Source organism: Macrobrachium nipponense, chromosome 36 (genome assembly GCF_015104395.2).
Source record: "Macrobrachium nipponense isolate FS-2020 chromosome 36, ASM1510439v2, whole genome shotgun sequence".
NCBI lineage: Eukaryota > Metazoa > Arthropoda > Malacostraca > Decapoda > Palaemonidae > Macrobrachium > Macrobrachium nipponense.
Genome location: NC_087220.1, coordinates 38,030,940 through 38,051,992, shown reverse-complemented (window position 1 = coordinate 38,051,992; position 21,053 = coordinate 38,030,940). Strand labels below are relative to the sequence as shown.

The 21,053-nt window shown below is 40.0% G+C and overlaps 1 protein-coding gene across 1 annotated transcript in view; it reads left to right on the top strand.

The window, feature by feature from the left end:
• Nucleotides 1–6,542: 6,542 nt before the first annotated feature.
• LOC135203567 (transmembrane protein 107-like) overlaps nt 6,543–21,053 on the top strand; it is a 95,752-nt gene continuing 81,241 nt past the window's right edge. The window contains exon 1 of the mRNA XM_064233316.1: nt 6,543–7,869. The gene's annotated coding sequence lies outside the window, so the exon portion shown is untranslated. The remainder of the gene's footprint in view (nt 7,870–21,053) is intronic.

The following is a 21,053-nucleotide window of genomic DNA, read 5'->3' as shown; positions in this document are numbered from 1 at the left end:
TAAATGAACATAACCATAGAATAAACTGGAATTTGTCACATATAATTTATAGCAGCAACTGCCGGTACAAGAGTCAAATGATGGAATCGGCCTTAATAAAAGAGAGGCAGGTAATGAACATCTCAAAAGGAGCGTGGGTTTCAGATATGATTGACAAGACCTTCATTCAACCAACGCTTAAGAAGATTAAAGGAAGATTATCAGCGGGGATGACCTAAATTGGCTTGCCTGTGGATGGACCTCTTGGTATATATATCACCTTTTCTGTAAACTTTTCTCATTCATCTACCTGAAGAGGGAGAGAGCAGTCTCTGAAATATAGTACTTTTCTCTCTATATTTTGGTGTTTTATGGGCTCCTTTTATTAGATATATATATATATATATATATATATATATTATATATATATATATAATATATATATATATAACTTGATCACGAGATATGTAAGACGTGGTGCTATTGCATAAATAAAGGTAATGCCACGGAGGAAAATGAAAAACGAGAACTGCCTGAGATATTTCGGTCTCAATGACCCTTTTAAAGGCAAGACTTATCAGAACAATGAGAAACGCAGTACAGGTAAGCATCTATAAACGGACGTTACAGGCTTAACAAAAGGTCCAGGGTCAATAAAAGAAACGAAAAACGCCCATGGACCAGATTAAAGATTTAAAAGCAGCCACCCATACATGGGCACAGGTAAGTTTGTAAGAAAACAATATATTTTGTTTTAGAACAAAGAGGTATAGAACAAACGGACAGTACAAAATTACCAAAATTCCGAAGGCTAGGTTAAGGATTTAAGAGCGGCCAAACACACTGGTCAAAGGCAAGTTAATTCGAAAAAAAAATACACTTTGTATTAGTAACATAATGAATTTACAAGTGTTCAGACAATGAGTGAGAAACGAATGTAAGATATAAATACAGCGAGCATGAAAAAAAGGAATAAATAAGAATATTGTGGGACCAATTAATTAGTAGTTAATTCATTTATTTTAAGGTCTTTCATGAACATTTTACAAATACACGGGTCCAAATGGTACAATCCGAGACTAAGATTCAGGTTTTTTTTTATTAGTGATTTGTATAAATGCTGATTCCAGTAAATTTCTTGAAATATAATCATTAGACCCAGCAATTACAGCTATTACCCAAATTTATACAATGAGATTTTTCACTCAGATGGATAAATAGTGCATTTGAAGTTTGGGCTGTTCTCACTGAATACATATGCTATGTACTTTATTTGTACATTTAAATCTTTGCTCGATAGGCCGATGTAAAAAGACTTATGTTATCAAAAACCTCACCAAAAGTTTGATAGTGTTGTTAATAATAAAAAAGAAACCCTAATATATATATATATATATATATATAATAGATATATTATATATATACATATGTATATGTGTGTGTGTGTATCTGGTAAAAATGTTCTGTTACAACGGAATTCCATCTAATCAATGTAGCCCCTAAAAATGCCAAAATATAGAAGAAGTACTATATTTCAGTGACTGCTGTCTCCTTCTTCAGGTAGGTAATGAATGAGAAAAGGTACAGAAAAGGCGGTACCAAGAGGTCCATCCACAGGTAAGCTGTTGCACTAGATCACCCTAGTTGATAATTTCTCTTCACTCTTTTTAAGCGTTGGTGGAAGGAAGATTTTATCTATGATATCCAAATCCCGGCGCCCTTTGCGAAGATTAAGGAGGAATTATCAACTGGGGTGACCTAGTGAAACAGCTTACCTGTTGATGGACCGCTTGGTAAAAATACCGCCTTTTCTGTACCTTTTCTCATTCATTACCTACCTGAAGAGGGAGACCGAAGTCTCTGAAATATTGAATAATTGTATTTATTTCCTATATTTTGGCGTTTTTACAGTCTCCTTTTATTACATTATGTATATATATATAGATATATATATATATATATATATATGTATATATGTATACTATGTAGCACAAAAGTCCATGTGGTTGAGAATATCATAAACGCATGAGAAGGCGAGTGAAAAACGGGGCTTGGAACAAGTACTTTCGTAGTATATTCTACATTTTCAAGTTCACACTAAGTAAAAACATAGTTTACAGTGTTTTATATACAAAATTAATTGGGCGGAGTTACAGCTTCTTGATTCGGGCAGCAAGTTTTCCAAACAGAAAGAACAGGGAAAGAGGATCAAGAAATAATCCAGGCCGGAGGTTAAAATTCATGGTGCATGTAAGTAAACTACGTTTCTACTTAGTGTGAACTTGAAAATGTAGAATATACTACGAAAGTACTTGTTCAACAAGCCACGTTTTTCACTCGCCTTCTTATGTCGATTTTATGATATATATATATATATATATAGTATATATATTTATATTATTATATATATATAGATATATATGATATATATAATTAAATGCTTAAAAATCACAGTAGATGCACGTGACTTCATTAAATAAGCGAATACCACAGGAAAATGATAGTCAGAGTTCCAAGCGCTTTCGTCTTCACTAAGACATTGTCAAGGAGCTAATGAAATACAATTGGAGAGAAAGGTCTCAGGTACACAAGATCAAGAATACCAGATGGTTAATTGTCAAAAGGGTAAAAATTAAAAAGATAATCCAGGATTATCGGATATCACACGGTCACAAACCTAAACAGATTTGACCTTAACTGAAATTACAAAGTATCTTTACAGTCCAAAACATGTAAAAAACTGAATATATTAATTTTGTTCCTTATATTTATCTACAACTTTTTTCATTATGAAAGCATCAAGTTTAAATAAACCAAGACTTAAATTCAAGTCTTGGTTTATTTAAACTTGACATGGCAACTTTTGACAATTCGCGTGGCTCGACTGCGACAGTGACCTGCAAACAGCTATACTCTGTTTTTTTTTTTCCATCTGTCCATCCGCCTGTGGTGTTTTTGTATGGTAACACTGCGTCCTGGGCTTTATAGTTACGCTATGTGTAAGTTTTAGGTAAATAAAAGGATATCTGGGCGTACATTTGCAACTGAAAAGTGTTTTAATAATTTACTGTATGCGAATTACACCGTTAATATTCGAAATATGATATTATTATAACTGTTGAATGTAAGCTGAAAGTAACTATCGAAAGCCCGGGACGCAGTGTTACCATACAAAAACACCACAGGCGGATGGACAGATGGAAAAAAACAGTATGGTTGTCGTCAACACTTCATGGACATCACGAAACTTGACGGCTGTGTAAAGAAACATGTGAGACTTGAGCGTAATATGGCTGTTACAACATTCACAGGCTGGAATCTCTGATGCCTGGAGTCAGCCTTAATTCTGTTTTTGGGTAGGGTTATACTTTGCTATTTACCTTTACAACCAGGATCCAGAGAAGAACGTTTTTACTGCTCCTTCCTGTTTCTGACCCCCCACTAAATCACATTCTTTCATCTTATTAAAATGGTAATTTTTCAGCAATAGTTACTTCCTTAAATTCATGATGTATTCATGTGTTTTCCACTTGCCAGCTTTTTAGTGTTGGGACAGAACATCATCAACACTAGAAAGCATAATTTTCAACTGCATACTTCCAATGAAATATGGCATTAGTACAAACGTACAGACATAAATAGATATAGGTTATGAATCCTGTCTGATTCATATGAAATATAAAAAAGACACTCAATTATGAAAATTTAAATCACAATAGCTATTCATATTTGAATATTGTGACTTACAAACAACTCACTGTAATAAGATGTGAACGTGTATAATAAACAACATTCAAGCAGAGGGTGTATACCATAGAGGATATATACCTGAAATCTCTATACTAGTACTATGTAGTTCAGTGATCTTCCACCAGGGTGGCGTTGCAAAGCCTTTTGGCCATTTTTAAAGGTCTGGTAACCGGCAAATTGAATAAGGGATTAGTGCGATTATGATTTTTTAAATGTTAAAGTTTAGTGAGTAAGTGTTTAGCGAATTTTTAGGGTTTAGTGAATGCTTATGAGTACATGTTTAGTGAACGTTTAGTTTAAGGTTTCGTGAATGTTTACTGAGTGTTTAGGGTTTGTGAATGTTATTGAATGTTTATTGTGTAAAGTAATTTGATTTTTTTAATGTTAATGTTTAATGAGTGAGTGTTTAGCTATTTTTTTCTGGTTATTGAGTGTTTAGTGAATGCTGATGAGTGCATGTTTAGTGACTGGTTAGTTTAGGGTTTAGTGAATGTTATTGAATGTTTATTGTGTAAGTATTCAGCAAATGTTTAGTTAGTCATTAGGGTTGTAATGAATTTTCTGTGAACGTTTAGTGTGTAAGTATTCAGTGAATGTTTAGTGAGCGTTTATGGTTTATGTTTAGTGCGCTTAGGGAGTGTATAGGGTTTAGTGAAGATTTGTTGCAAGTTAGTGTTTAGTGAAAATGTTTTGTGAATATTGCTATTTAAGGAATATTACTGCAAAAGCATTCAGTAAATGTTTAATGAGTGTTTAGGGTTTAGTGAATGTTTAGTGTGTCTTTAGGGTTTAGTGAATGTTAGTGTTTAATGAAAGTTAAGTGTGTAAGTATTCAGTGAATGTTTAGTTAGTGTTTAGGGTTTAGTGAATTTGTGAATTTTTGTGTTTAGTGAATTTTTAGTAAGTATACAGTGAATGTTTAGTGAGTGTTTAGTGAATGTCTTATGATTGTTGGTGTTTAGTGAATGTTTAGTGTGTAAGAGTTTACCAAATGTTTAATGAGCGATAAATGGATGTTCATTCACTACTTAGTGTTTAATGAGTGTTTAGTGTTTAATTGAGCATTTAAGGTTCAGTGAGACTATAGTGTTTAATGAGTGTTTAGGGTTTAGTGAGTGCTTATCATATAGTGAATGTTTAGTGGGTGTTTAGTGTAAAGTGAGTAGGCTACTTAGTGAATTCTTAGTGCATAATGAGTGCTTAGTGATTGTTTAGTGTTTAATGAATGTTTAGAATTAAGTGAGTGTTTAGTGAGTACAGTAAGTATTTAGTGTTTTATATGAGTGTCTAGTGAGCGTTTAGTGTATAGTAAGTTCCTTGTGAGTGTTGAGTATACAGTGACTGTTTAGTGTTACTGAGTGTTTAGTTAGTGAGTGCGAGTTTATAGTAAGTGTGTGTTTGGTGAGTGTATAGTAAGTGAGAGCGTTTAATGAATGTAAGTGTATTGTGAATATTAATGTTTAGTGATTATGCATTACTGTTTAGTGACTCTAAAAAAGTCCTGTAATTTACAGGAACCATTTATGCTAGATACTGCTTAGATCCAAAAGCAGATGCTTAGGCCTTGACCACAATGGTTGGAGTGCTTAGGCCAACCTGTTTTTGTGAGGTAATTTTTCTCCGTGAAATTGGGTCCATTAATAATAATAATAATTCAATAATAATAATAATAATAATAATAATAATATAATAATAATAACTGTGAGCTGGACCGAGACCTTTCAATATGGCCACGCTCAACAGGGAGATCGTCACTCCAGTGATTGACGCTCTATGCATTCAAGAGAAGAAGATTAATACAAGAAGCTGGAGAAGGACTTTATGAGTGGACCGAGAAGTGGGGACTAAAGATTAATACCAACAAGACAAAGGTAACGTACTATACAAATAAGAAACTAATAGTACCACCACAGATTCAAATAGCAAACAATGTAATAAAATGGGCAAGTAAGTACAAATATTTGGGTTTGATATGGGACAGTCCTACACTAACTTGAACTGGTCATGTTAATTATGTAAAATCAACATATTATCAGAAGTTGAATATATTAATGACTATTTCCTCAAACTCTTGGGGGCTAACAGGAAAAGCCTGATAAAGTTTTACAAAGCATAAATACTAAGTAAAATAGAATATGGAATTGAGGTATAGGTACTACTCATCTGCAGCAAAAAGCAACCTAGAGAAGCTTGAGGTTATTCAAAATGTCGTAATAAGGATAGTAGTAGGAGCAAAAAGTACTTCACCAATTATGTCATTATAGGTGGAAAGTAATATTGAACCCATTAGGATTGAAATAGAATATAAAATATTAACATACTGGGTAAAACTGAAACATCTTGATAAGGGTTACTCTGAAGGCGATAAAATCCTAAACTGGAATTCAAGTTACTTCAGGAAACCTTTCATTCAAAGGGCTTATGACATCATTAGGAAGTGGGAAATAAAATTAGGTACATACAAAGAAGAAAGGGCATTTTCTATCTTAGCACCATGGCAAAACATTAAAAAATATGCTAAAACAGCACCAATGCATACAACTGATAAAGAAGAACCAGTTTCTAGGTTCATTCAGGAGTTTGGTAGGTTAAAGGAGGAAATGTACACGAATCATTTAGACTTTAACAGATGGCTCTAAGAAGGAAATAAACAGACCCACAGAGGACTGGGCATGTGCAGCTGCATTTGCAACAATTCCAAGTCTTGATTTTTATTGTAGTTTGATACTGAATCCACTTAAATCTATTCTAGATAAATTATTTGCTATACGTGAAACACTCAGATGGGTTAAGAACAATATAGACGCAGAAAGGTTGTAATATTTACTGACTCCATGACCTCTCTGGAATTGATTAAGAGTAATGGTTTGCAGAGATTTAAAGAAACTTTACATAACATCCAGCCAATTCTATCACAACTAAATGACACCCAAAGTTATGTGATTCTGCACTGGGTACTATATGTCACAAGGGAATCCTAGGGAATGTGCTGGCTGAAGATACAGCTAACCAAGGTTTGGAAAATATTTGCATTATGAATAATAACTTAACTATAAGAGAGAATAAAACAGCTTTAAAAATGAAAATGAAAGAAATGTGGCAAAAAGAATGGAACATCATGAAACCGGGTAAGGGGCTTGGAACCTTTAAACCCATTGTAGGAGAGTAGGAAACATCTTATTGTAAAAATAGAAAAGTAGAGACTATCTTAATTGGCAAATCTAAGAACCGGACATGCCAGAGTAAACTCTTATTTACATAAATGTAAAATTATTGATTCGCATCTATGAAGTCATTGTTGTAATATAATAGAAGATATCCCACATGTTATTCTAAATTGTAGAAACTTTATAGAAGAAAGGAATTCGTTGCTAGCAAAATTGACAACAATGAAAGTAAACTTTAACTCAAATAACTTACTAGGAATAATCATAGATAAAGAAGTTCAGAAAAAAGTTTCAAATTACTTCATAACATTCTTAGGAAAACCAAGCTACTAAACACGCAATAGCCATTACTAAACTATCAAAACAGCCAGATTAGGTTGACTATGGTTTTAACCACTAAACAAACTGAAGTTTGTACATGTAAGGCGACTATATTTAACAGTGATATTTGAAGTAGGGTTACCTAAACTAGTAGGAGGTTATTTTGAATCTATTAGAGTAAAGTGTTTTATAAAAAAAAATGATTAACAATATCGATGGAAGGGAGCATGGATATTGTTTGAACGAATTTGGAATAAGCCTCGTGTGATTTAGATAAACTCATCATTCATCTTATACCTTAATTGCTAACACATACGATATTACCAAAATAATATTCCTCCACAAATAAAAGTTAGCATAATAATCTTTGCATATCTGATGTGATTTTGCAGGGGAGTACTACAATGGCTCCAGTAAGAGAAGCCAGATATCTCCTACTAAAATAAAGAAGAAGAAGAAGAAGAGGACGTGTGGTTCATACTGTTGAAACGAACCTTATGAGCCGATGTTTCGAAACTTTGTTCAAACACTATTCACGTTGGCATATGTAAACAATTATGAGGTGCAGCTGAGGTCAAGATTTTGAAATTCCTTACTGCTTGTGAATGCCGACTTGTTGGCGTGTTGAATGTTTGTATTTTGGTAGATTAAGGTAAGATCTTGTATAAAATGGTAGTATTACACGCTAAGAACTTTGTTTAGTGATGTATTTCTTCAGGTATTTTGACGTCTGAAATGTCATGAATCAGCTGGTTAGATAACACGCTGCTTTCCCAATTTCCCAAACCACCTCCTCTTGGACCTTGGTCACCCAAACTGTCAACTGTCAAGTCCACCGTGTTAGCACTACAGATCAGATCTACTTGCTTTTGCGGTTCTCTCTTCTAGGCATCTCGCAAATATGGTTCAGAAAGTCGAAGTTGAGGGATTTGATGCGTTTATAGAACAAATCGAGAAATTCAAGCCCTCTGGGAATCCCATCTTCGTTCTGTTTTCGGGTACGAAGGACGCCAAAGGGAAAAGCTGGTGCCCCGACTGCGTTGTCGCCGAACCGGTGGTAAAAGGTGCCCTTGAGAAAGCCCCCGATGACGCCGTCTTCATATACGTAGGGGTTGGAGGGCGTGACTTTTGGAAGGACAGGAACAACGTATTCCGCACAGATTCCCGCACCAAGTTGAAATGTGTTCCCACTCTAATGAAATTTGGAGGACCCCAGAGGTTGGAGGAGGAAGAGTGTGCAAAGGCTGATGTGGTTGAAATGTTGTTTGAAGATGCTTAGCCTACTTACCTATAACTAATCCTGAGGTGGCGTTTTGCATGTTTTTAGGCTAGAGGTTGACAGGTCACATTTTTTATCCATAACATAGTATAGCTACGTAGGCAACATCTAGATTGCAGCCTAGCCTTAGTAGCCTAGTACCTACTATCACAAGAAAAGTCTGTACAGGTTAAGTTATTATTGTCACTTATCCCAGCAAAGTGATTGTCTAGATTAGACTAATCAAACTAGACAACCTTTAGTACCTACTAAAAGTTGCCTGTGAAACTAAATTGATCTTGCCAACTCCCCCTGTTGAATGAATACCAGAACTTTAAATGATTAAGCAACTTTTGAGAGTAGGCTACTGAAAGAACTTCCTCCAGTAAAGTTATATCATGGGTTTCATCTGGTGATTGGCTACCAAACTTGGTACATTTGAAAATTGTCATATCATTTTTGATAAGCCTCAAAGATAATTTTTTTCATGTGATGTACTTATTGCCACTGGCCCACTGTTATTGTCATAAGTTACAGTTAGGCTAAATATCAAACTCCTTGTGATTTTTCATGCAACAAACAAATGTATTTTTAAGAGTTCATGACACATGATAGGTAGTACTAGCACAGTTGTATCCAGACTGAGTTAGCAAGATGTTGAGAAGGTTCTTGAAATGTAAAAATACTGTTGTTTAAAGTTTTTACCATTTTATCCACATTTTCAGTTTGATGTGAGCCATAATGTGCAAAAGTTACTTTTGCTGCTCTCCTTGTCTTTCTCACAGTGAAGATCAGTAACTTGGTCACAGTTAGTGTTTTCACATGTAACCAATACTGTAGTGATTGTAGGTACTTTGAAAAATCTGATAAACAAATAATGCAGTGTTATCATTTACAATGACATTTCATGAGCAATAGCTACATTTATACTGAGAACTTCATTGAATATTAAAACATGTCATATATTTGAACAAGCACTTTTTATTATATACCCATGATATTTATCACTAGGTCATGACTGTATTACATTCGGCCCCCGCTTATTGTTCCGGATTCGCAATCTCACTAATTTGCGGATTTCTCTATGGAACATTTATGCTCATTTGCGGAGAAAATTTGCCTGTTCATGGTATTTTTCAATGATAATTATTCACTAATTACTGTTGTTCCCACATGGTATACAAACCCTCGGTCCTTTACATGAGGAATCACTTTATGGCAAAGCTGGAACACAACCATTAAAACTCGAACCAGATGGTTAGGCAATAACCACTGTCTGGTAGGTGGGGAGACCCACCTGCCTGGTTGTAAACACTCGCTTTTGGCATTCTTCCAGTGAAGATGCATGCTTTTGAGCTCTTGCTGACTATCTGTTAATCATGATTTGTTGCTACACGATATACAAACCCTCGGTCCTTTATATAAGAAATTACTTTCAGCATAGGCTGGAATTATGGCTACTAAATTCTTGAACAAGGTAACTACCGTCTGGGCCGCCTGCCCGGATGTAAACACTCCACTTTGCTTTTGGTCGTCTTCTGATGAAGACATTTTTGCGAGCTATAGCTGACTAGCCGTAACTTGGTCTTAAGATTTAATAAGTAGGTAGTTAGGCAGTAACTGCTTGTCCAATAGTCGGGAGTCCTGCCCGACTGTACCTAAACATTCCACTTTGCTTTCAACCACTGTCGTGTGCAGATGTTCTCTTTGCCCGCCTCTGTCATGAGATCTTTTCATACTTTCTTTTTGACTAATATATTTGTGATTGTATTGTGTTTTTTGTGTCTATATTGAATAATGCAAATCCATGAATTAGATAAGCCCTCTTGCCACCCATCTACACGTCAGTTGTGCCCTGGAGTAGGGGCAGGAAATGTGGAGCATTTTGCTTGAGTATCGATGTTGACCCTCACACCCTTTCTGCGAGGTGCCGAGGGCGTGAGTGTGATAAGGCTAATACCTGTGATAATTGTATCTCTTGGTCAGAAGAGCAGTGGGAGAGATACAAGGGAAGGAAGAAGCCGTGTAAGTAAGTCTTCCAAGGCGTCGTCGGGGAGTTCTCCTTTGACTCCCTTGGTCACAGATATGTCGTCGTCTTTCCTCCCTCCACATAAACTCCCCCGTCTCACTCTTTCCCCTTTGGGGGACATCTCTCTCTCCTTCCGCTTCTTCTCTTGATGTGTCGAGTTCAGAAGATGGAGGGAGGCATGCTGACTTGGAGTTGTACTCTGGAACTTCTGTTCGCTCATTGGGGGATCCTTCCCATTCTGGGCGAACAGGAGCTCACCCCATTAACCCGACTTTGCTCCCTGAGGTGCGTCTGACTCTGCGGGTGGGGATCTGCGGCAGGTATGGTGTACCCTGAATCTGCCTGGCACTCCTTCTCTTCAGGGACTGCTGAGTCATCTCGCAGCAGCCTCAGTGACTCATGGGATCGAGTCGAGGACGACCACGACCATCTCGACACCTGGGTATGCGGCACCGCCACATCTGGTGTGTACCCAGCATGTAACATTGGTCACTCCATCTGCTGCGGTTGCACTGGTGCTACATACCTCGAGGGTGGAATATTTCCCACCTCCTCCTCCAGGCTATGCTGTCACACTGTTGCCGTGCCTGTCACCCTGTTCCTGCCCGTGGGAGGGCTGCTGCAGCGTCAGTTCCTCCGTCCCAGGCTGTGCTGGGGTCTGCTGCTTTGGCAGCCGCTACAGCCCTGTCCTGGGTGGGGATCTTTCTCCTGTTCTGAGGAAGCTGGCAAAGAAGAAGTCTTAAGAAGAGGCAGAAGGTGTCGTCATCGTCTTCTTCGGCTGGCCCGGAGTTGACATTGGGTCTAAGGAATGAATCATTGCTGGGTTCCTCCTCTCTCTTCCCTACAGAGATGGTGGATGCTGCGGTGGAAAAACTGAGAGCTGAGGACAGCAACCATTTAGTACACCAGGCAGTTACGAAGACATCTGGGCCGTCTTGTTCAACTGTGGCTAGGCCTTGGAGCCAAGCTAACTCTTCCTCCACCCCCAAGACCTCTGCTCCGTCAAAGGGGGCACGGGGAAAGACCCAGCCTTCCTCCTTCGCTTTGAGAGGCGAGTGTCAACCCTCTCAGCCCTCCTCCTCTCGTGATGGGGAGGTAAGCGAAAGAGGAAGAAGGGGCATTGCTAGGGACGGCGTTTCCCCCTCACCTGCTGCGGGAAGGGGGGGGGTTTGCCTGGTGAGCCATTGGGCAACATGACAGCGCTACGAAGCTGAGACCTGGGTAGCAGATGTTCTTCAGGAGGGAAATCTTCTCCCCTTTCAATCGAGGCCATCCCTCACTTCTCATCTGGTCCATCAACAGACTTATGCTCCCGGTTTGGCTAGGGACGAAGCACTCGAAGTGCAGACGATGCTGAGCAAGGGAGCTGTAGAAATCAAGCGAGAACCATCACCGGTGTTCTACAGCCAGCTTTTCCTGGTGGAGAGGTCTACAGGCGGGCTGGAGACCGGTAATAGATCTCTCTCCTTTGAACTGGTTCGTTTTACAGACTCGGTTCATGATGGAAACGGCACGTTCCATGCTCAATTCCATCAGGGAGAATGATTTCATGCTTTTGTAGGACCTGAAGGATGTGTATTTTCAAATACCCTTCCATCTGTCCTCCAGAAAGTACTTATGATATATCCTTGGCGAGACAGTGTTCCAATTCAGGACACTTTGTTTCGGACTCTTGACCGCCCCTCAGGTGTTCACGCGAGTGTTCACACTGGTGTTAGCTTGGGCCCACTTAGTCGGGATACGTCTTTTGAGGTAATTTGATGATTGGTTGGTCGACATGGTAGCAGCACGAGTTTTCCCAACAGACTCGAGGATCAGCAGGTTCAGGGAGGCAGTTCAACGGTTTCTGTCACGACAGGAACAACCGGCTCAGCTTTGGCAGGTTGTGATCGGTCACCTGTCGTCACTAGAGAAGTTAGTCCCTCATGGGCGTCTTCACTTGCGGTCTCTTCAATGGAGACAGAAGGAGTATTGGTCACAGGCTTGAGATCTACAATCCTTCCTTGTTGCTCTTGGAAGAAGTAAGGGAGGATCTAGCTTGGTTGCTAGATGACAGGAACCTCTTAATAGGAGTGCAGTTGCACACTCCCCCTCTGGAGATGCTTCTGTTCTCGGATGCATTGAACGAGGGTTGGGGTGCTTACCTGGAGGAGTTGCTGGTTTCAGTAGTGTGGGATCGACATGACGAGCACCTTCACATCAACGTCCTGGAACTCAAGGCAGCATTTCTGGCGCTCCAAGAATTTCGGTAACTTGTGATTGGACACTGTGGTGTTGATGAGCGACAACACCACGGTAGTAGTGTATGTCAACAGACAAGGGGGCCTAGTGTCCCTCTTGTTGCATCAGTTGACTGTGCAGCTGCACGAGTGGGCCGCAGCTCACTCGGTAGAGCTGTCAGCCAGGTACATTCCAGGCAAGAGGAATGAAGTGGCAGACAAGCTAAGCTGCCAAAATCAGGTGACTGGGACAGAATGGTCTCTACACCCAGACGTAGCTGAAAGGCTGTTTGATTTGTGGGGGCACCCAGTGGTGGATCTGTTTGCCACCCGGCACAACAGAAAACTCCCAGTTTTCATACATTCAAACTTACCTGTCAGATATATACATAGCTATAGACTCCGTCGTTCCCGACAGAATTTCAAATTTCGCGGCACTCGCTACAGGTAGGTCAGGTGATCTACCGCCCTGCTCTGGGTGGCAGGGCTAGGAAAATATTCCCTTTTCTAATCATAATCTCTCTGGTCGCCGGCTGTATCAACATTGTTACTTCCTCCTGACTAGAATTCGTTTTTCGCAAAGCTTTTGATCATCTCTCGCTGATATTGGTGACGTACTTGGATCGTTGTTTGGCATTCGCTATCGTGGACTGTTTTTTTGGACTTGGTTTTTGGATTTTGTGAATATGTCTGATTCTAGTGTTAGTTTCAGAGTGTGTGTGAATGAGGGCTGTAAGGTGAGGATTCCGAAAGCTTCGGTAGATCCTCACACTAGTTGTAGAGGGTGTAGAATGGTTGAATGTTCAATTGAGAATACGTGTAATGAGTGTGAGAATCTGAGTGCACAAGAGTGGAAGAACTCAAACTTCTTACTTGAAGAAGTTAGAGAGAGATAGAGAGAGGAAGAAAAACCATAGAAGGTCTGCCTCTCATGATTTACTTCTAGCTCTGTAGCTTCTTCCTATGATGATAATGACCATTCTGTTTCAGCCCGTTCACAAATGGCTATCCCTCTAGTTCGGCTTCGGAAATAGCAGAACTTAGAGCTTCCCTTCAGAAAATGCAGGAAAAAGTCGCAGCATTGGAAGGTAAGGAAAGTGAATGTGGCAGTGATATTAGTGTCCCCAGTGTAGTGGAGGGGGCGTCTGGTCGTCTCTGCGACGCTCCAGGCCTAGACCTCTTCCAAGCTCCCTGGCCCGGAGGAGAAGGAAAGTCGAAAGCCATACGGGGGTTGTGGAGAATCCCCAACGATCAGGCGTCCCTTCGCAGAATCGATCGTATCGACTGCTAAAGACCGCTATAAGATGGGTCCTACGAGAGTGCTTTTCGTCGTCGAGTTCGCCTTCTCCGCAGGAGACAGGTGGAAGAGAGATTATGATTAGAAAACGGGAATAGTTCCTAGCCCTGCCACCCAGAGCAGGGCGGTAGATCACCTGACCTACCTGTAGCGAGTGCCGCGAAATTTGAAATTCTGTCGGGAACGACGGAGTCTATAGCTATGTATATATCTGCCATGGTAAGTATGTATGAAACTTTATTGTATCATAACAATGTCATTTTTTCTCCGTCGTGCCTGATCCATGGGCAGCTGCAGAGGATGCGTTCCAACACCCGTTGGACAACCTCGAAGTGTACACCTTTCCCCTGTTCTGTCTGATTCACAAGGTGATCAGCAGGACGATAGTCACTAGCAACATCTGGATGATTCTGGTGGCTCCTAAATGGCCTCAGGCCGTTTGGTATCTGGACCTGCTGGCTCTTCTCACCAAAAACTGCGAGAGATTCCCCCATGGCACAACCTGCTGTGCCAACCGCACATGGAATGGTACCACCAGGCAGTACATTCCCTGTGTCTTCATGGCTGGCGGTTGTCCACCATCTCTTGGAGCAAGAGGCTTTTCTCGCCAAGCTGCAACAGAGATGGCAGGATACCTCAGACAGTCCTCTGCAGCGGTATACTAGGGAAAGTGGTCCGTCTTCTGTGGTTGGTGTCATAGACGGGGTCTCTCTCCGCTCAGAGCCACTCCTCAGCAGGTAGCAGATTTCCTAGTCTTTCTTCATCGAAAGAAGCGTCTTTCTGTTTTGGCAGTTAAGGGATATAGGGCTGCTTTGGCCTTAGTCTTAAAGCTGTGGGGAGTGGATATTTCCTCTTCCATGGAAATATCCCTCCTTATGAGGAGCTTCGAGAGGTCTTGCCCACCCAGGGAACTCAGGCCCCAGAGTGGGATGTGACTCTCGTCCAAAGGAGTGTGACTTGTAGACTTTACGAGCCTCTCCAAGAGTTGTCAGACAGGGATCTGACCCTCAAAACCATCTGGCATCGGTGAAGAGAGTAGGGGAACTTCATTGTCTCTCTTTTAATGTTAAACACTCAAGGGGATGGGGATCGGTTATGCTCGATTTCGTCCCAGATTTCGTAGCGAAGACTCAGAATTCCTGGGTCCCTGACGATAGATTCAAGTCCTTTACAATCCCCTCCCTAGAGGACTTTACTGGTAATGATGCGGCGGAGGAGATGTTACTTTGCGCTATCTGAAGAGAACTTGCCACCTCAGGCCTGAGTATTGACGCCTCTTCGTTAGCACCAGGGTGACCAAGAAAGAAATGTCCAAGAACACTATTTCCTTCTGGCTTCGTGAGGCAATCAGGAAAGTGTACAACTCTGAAAGGAGTTTCATCACCGGTACCTTTCGTCCGAGAGCCCACGAAGTCAGAGGTTAGGTCCTCTATGTAGTCCTCTTCATGAGGTTCGATCATAGAGAAGATAGATGTGTAGCAAGACGTTGCAAGTTCTCACAAGCTTTTACTGCATTTAACTCTTGGCAACTTTCGCTTGCGTTTGCGCGAGCGAAACAGTTATAGGAATGAATGCTTCGTTTAACAGAGTGAGAACATCGCAAGTCAGGGAAGAGCGGGCAAGAACAGTCAGTCCTCCTCTCTTTTTTCCCGTCTACTTCCTGTTTATACCGGAATGAACAAGGAAATAAGAGGAATTCTGTGGAGTCTACGCCTCGGAATTCGAACCCGGGAGAATGTTTTTGGTTCAATCCTAGGATCTTACCGAACATACGTCAATCCATTCAGAAGTTTGAATGCCTCTCCGGTGCTTCTGTTTTGGGAACAACCAGTTCGCCTGGAACTATAGTTGTATTCGGTATCCTGTTATCACCGTAGAAGTCTTCCTTTGGGAATAACTTCACCTTTGCTCTCTTCATTAAAGAATGAAAGAGGTCTACTTCCAGTCCTTAGTCTTGTCCCTTGAATGAAGAAGATTAGGCTGGAGTGCGGTTTACAGGAACCTGCAAATATACTAAGTATATTTCTTTCGCGACATGCTTCTGTTATCAGTTGCATTGTCCGAGTAGTAGGCACATACCTGTAAGTTAACTCCTCTGGTATGTGACCAAGACGAATAGTACCTTCTCTTAATTGACCTGGAACTCAGGACAGCCTTTTGGGCCTCCCAAGAGTTACCGGTTTAGATTTTGAGATAATTAGTGGTATTGTTTCCCAACAACACCATCCCCTTCAGTAGGATTCCTTCCAGTGGTGAGGGGATAAAGGACCCTGGCTTCAGTGGGAGTGTAACTGCACCCTCATAGGTGCCCCGTGTCCTGACGGAACATTGTACAACCCTCTCTCTCTCACTTTTAATCCTTCTCTCTTCCACTTTCTCTACTTTTTTCTTTCTTTCCTGAATCCTTCTGTCCAACCTCTAAATTTTGACACTGTTTTTTGGACTGCTTTTGTCAACGACTTTTGGAATGGACCTGGCCAAGCTTTGACAGTCCTTCTGATTTGATGGAGGGTGGGGTTGGACGGCATTCCTCCTCATCCGTAGAACTGGAGTACCTGACATGTCCGAGGGAAGGGAAACTTTTATGTTAAACTCTACACTCAGTGCTGGGTCTGATCTCGACGGACTGACGACCCTCAAGGCACTGGGTGTGGGGTGTATATTTGGGTTGGACTCCTTGGGTGCTATATCACCGTCTAATTGTGGCTCCGTGGTGGGTATGGGCCCAACCTGGATGAATGGTCATACCATAGTCAAATAGATTTTGCTTTAACCCCGTCTGTTGATGACTCTCACCTGATTAAGGACTCCGCATCTGGCTCTCCACTTGACCAAACACTGGGACACCAGGGTGTAAATACTGGTGGTGTAAATGAAAATGTACGAGTTCTGTATTGTAGTAACATAAGTGATCAAGTCGATTTTGACATATTGCATAATCACATGAAACAGTTTGGCAAGGTAGATAGAATAAAATTATGAATTGTTAAAAGTCCCATCTCTTATGAAAGTTATATAACTTTTTGCAAAGCTGTCTATGCCTCCAAAGCTCTGGAGAATCTTGATGGTAAAAATGTCTTTGGTTCAGTTTGCCATGTAAAGTTAAATATAAACAATTTGGAAGAGGATGAGACAGACTATGTACCCAGCAGATTTGAGGTTAATAGCCAAAAACACCTTGCAAAAGGTGACCCAAAATTGATTTGGCATGTCGCAAACTACAAACAGGGCAAAGAAAACTTTTTATCAGCATGCAAATATCTACAGAGGAAGATTGGTGCCATCCCTAAAGGTAATATTAAAAGATATGGTGAAGGAGTCTTTATCAAAGCAAATAATGGTATTCAAATTAAGATGCTTTCAAAATTCCAACAAACTGAAGATGGAAATATAATAGATGTATTTCCTCATCGATCATTTAACATTAAACGGGGTATAGTTTATAGCAGAGATCTATATGAGTTTGAAGAGGAGCAAATATTGAATATATGTCCTGCATATGTCATTAAAATGAGAAAATTGAAAGGCACTCGGCATGCCATTGAATTGACTTTATCCTGCTCCTACTTACCGGAATTTATTGATATAGACCACTCTCGGGTTTGGGTGAAGCCATTTAAATATTAACCAACCCAGTGTTATAAATGCTTTGAATATGGCCATGTATAAAACTCATGTACAAAACCAGGAAAGTGTTTTGTGTGCTCTGGTGAACATGTAAAGGACAACTGCAAGGCTGATAAATATTGTCTCCACTGTGCTGGCAATCATTCTCCCAATTGGAGGGGCTGTCCTCGATATATTTTCCAACAAGAAGTTGTTAACACTGCTCATAATAACTTTATCAGCATAGGAGAAGCCAGACGCTTGGTTCGAGGCGCTAACAAAAGTGCTGGATCCTCATTTGCTTCCACTGTTAAGGGAAATAATGCATTCCATCAGCCTGCTAAACCCATCATTAAAATAACACACCCTCCAAGGATACATATTCCAATTTCTCTGGTACGTGAACTTCCAACTAAAGTGGTACAAGCTGTGATTAATGAATCTCTCCCTGACTTACAAGCAAATGCTGTCTCAGAGTTGAGCTCCACTGTTAAGCCCAAAGAGAGAATAAAATAAAGGAAATCTTAACAAATCTTATGACAGTTTTCAATCACCCCCGAAGTCAAAGAAATGTAGAACATCCTTTCGTAAAGAGTTTAAAACTCAAATTTCCAACAGATTCAATGCACTAGATGACCCCTTTAAGCCATTATCAACCTTACAGCCATTAGAAAAGGTCTCAGTCCTGCTCAAATTTAAGTATGACCCACCTCTCCCAATCCCTTCAGTCATGCAGAAAGAGCTACTTCTGAAGTGGAGGGAAAACATACTGACTCTTTAAATATAGTAAAAAATTTAGATAAATCTAGTCTCAAACCTATCAAACAGGATGCGCAGGAAAAATGTTCAAACTCCCCATCATCCAATAAAAATAAGTCTTCCAGGCACCAGACTTAAGACTTTCAAATCCAAAAACATTGAGTTGTGTTACTTTGAAACCCCAGCTAAATAATGACTTGGCTGGGCACAAGAATCTCATTTAAAATTCCAATTTAATGTCTTGCAATGGAATTGCAAAGGCCTTAGGACTCGTTCTGAAGAGTTAAAATTATTATTGAACCATCATGATCCAGATTTAGTTTGCCTTCAAGAAATTAAGTTACGCAACTCATTATACAATCGAGGACTAAACTATAAAATGTATGTGATGAACCCCAGAGATGGTGATCGAGCTCATGGTATGGTTGCAATTATTGTTAAAAAGTCTGTGCAACATAGCTACTAGTGTTCCTTTGAACACAAACCTACAAGCAGTTGCCATTCGAGCATGTTTTGAAAGAGAGATTACTATTTGCTCTATTTACCTCCCACCTAGGTCAGAGATTACTTTGAATGACATTCAGGTGCTAGCTAAACAACTACCTCCTCCTTTCTTACTTCTGGGAGATTTTAATGCCCATAAAAGTATATGGGAAGGTAATACCTTGAGTGCCATAGGTAGAAGCATCGATAATTTTATCCTAAATAATGATCTTTCTTTACAATGATGGTTCAGTGAAGTTTCATAACATCTATACCAATGTCTTTTCAGCTATAGATTTAAGCATTTGTTCACCTGCAGTCCACTTGGACTTCAACTGATCTGTAGATGAACTTTTGCACGGAAGTGATCACTTTCCCATACATTTAAAGCTTGCAAGAAACACACCATCTGAGTCTCTTATAAAGTGGAAGGAGAATGAAGCAGATTGGATGACGTATGAAGGAAGCTTTCAATTACATCAGGAAGTAGAGTCATTTAAGTCACACTTAGATGCATATGATTACTGGACCTCAACTACATTGGATAATGCTGAGAAATATCCCAAAGACAAAGGGTAAACCAAGCAGGCCTGCAGTTCCCTGGTGGGACCAAAGCTGTGGCAGACTGCGAGGAATAGTGAGAAAATACTATAAACAATTTAAGGCAAAACCCTCAGGAACAACGGGCCTTAGCCGAACAACAAAAATATATTAGAAAAGCCAAAAAGGAATCTTGGCTCCACTATATTAATGGTATCAATTCTAAAATGCCAGAAAGATTAGTATGGAAAAAGATTAAAAAGTGAAGTGGGAAATTTGTTCCATCACCTGCTCCTACTCTAAAAAATCAATGATGTCCTTATTTCAAAACCAGTTGATGTGGCAGAAAAATTTGGTGAGCATTTTGCTGACATATCAAGCTCCAAACACTACACATTGCAGTTCAATAAGATTCGAAATGCTAAGGTGTCAATTAGATTTAACTCTCAAAATCATGAAGCATATAACACTAAGTTCTCACTAAGGGAACTAAGAGAAGCTCTCTCATCTTGTGAGTCAACAGCTCCTGGTGCAGATAACATAACCTACAACATGATTAAGCATCTTCCGGAACATGCCAAAATAGTATAAGGAAACAGGTATCATTCCCCCATCTTGGAAGATAGCCATAGTAGTTCCAATCATAAAGCCAAACAAAGATCCAGTGCCTCAGTGGTGTGATTGGTATGGTCTTGACCTGCCACCTCGATGGCTGCGAGTTTGATTCTCGGGCATTCCATTGAGGTGTTAGAGATGTGCATTTCTGGTGATAGAAGTTCACTCTCGACGTGGTTCGGACGTCACGTAAAGCTGTTGGTCCCTTTGCTGAATAACCACTGGTTCTATGCAACATAAAAACTCCATACAAACACAGAAACAAAGATCCATATCAGTCGACTAGTTACAGACCAATTTCACTAACAAGCTGTGTCTGTAAATTGTTTGAGACAATGGTGAACTCTCGTCTAATGTGGCATTTAGAGAAAAACAAATTGTTATATGCTGTTCAGTTCGGCTTTAGGAAGAATCGTTCTGCCTTGGACCCTTTACTGAGATTATGAAATCAGATTCAGCAGGGATTTTCCAATCAATGCCAAACATTAGGGGTATTTTTTGATCTGGAGAAGGTCTATGATACAACATGGCGATTTGGCATTATTAAACGGCTTAATGAAATGGGAATCTGGGGCAATATGTTAAACTTTATCTACTCTTTTTTTTAAGGGACCAATATATTACAGTAAGAGTCAGGAATAAGTTTTCTTCTTGCTATGAGATGGAAGGTGTCCCACAAGGCAGCGTATTGAGTGTTATCTGGTTTGGCATTGCTATTGACAATATATTGCGAAATCTGTTTCCGCTCCAGTTAGGGCTTCATTTTTTGTGAATGACTTTGCTTGTAACTACCTGCAAAAAACAATAAAAATCATCAGTAAATGGGCTGATGAACATGGTTTCCGATTTTTTTCATCAAAAACATTGACCGTTCGGTTCACCAGATGTACCTGCAATGAAACTATTCCTATTTTGAAACTGAAGGACTGTCTAATTCCTTACAAAAAAGAAGTAAAGTTTTTGGGCATGATATCTGACAGCAAGTTAACATAGCGTAGTCGCATCGAGTCTAAAAAGAAAGGTTAAAAAA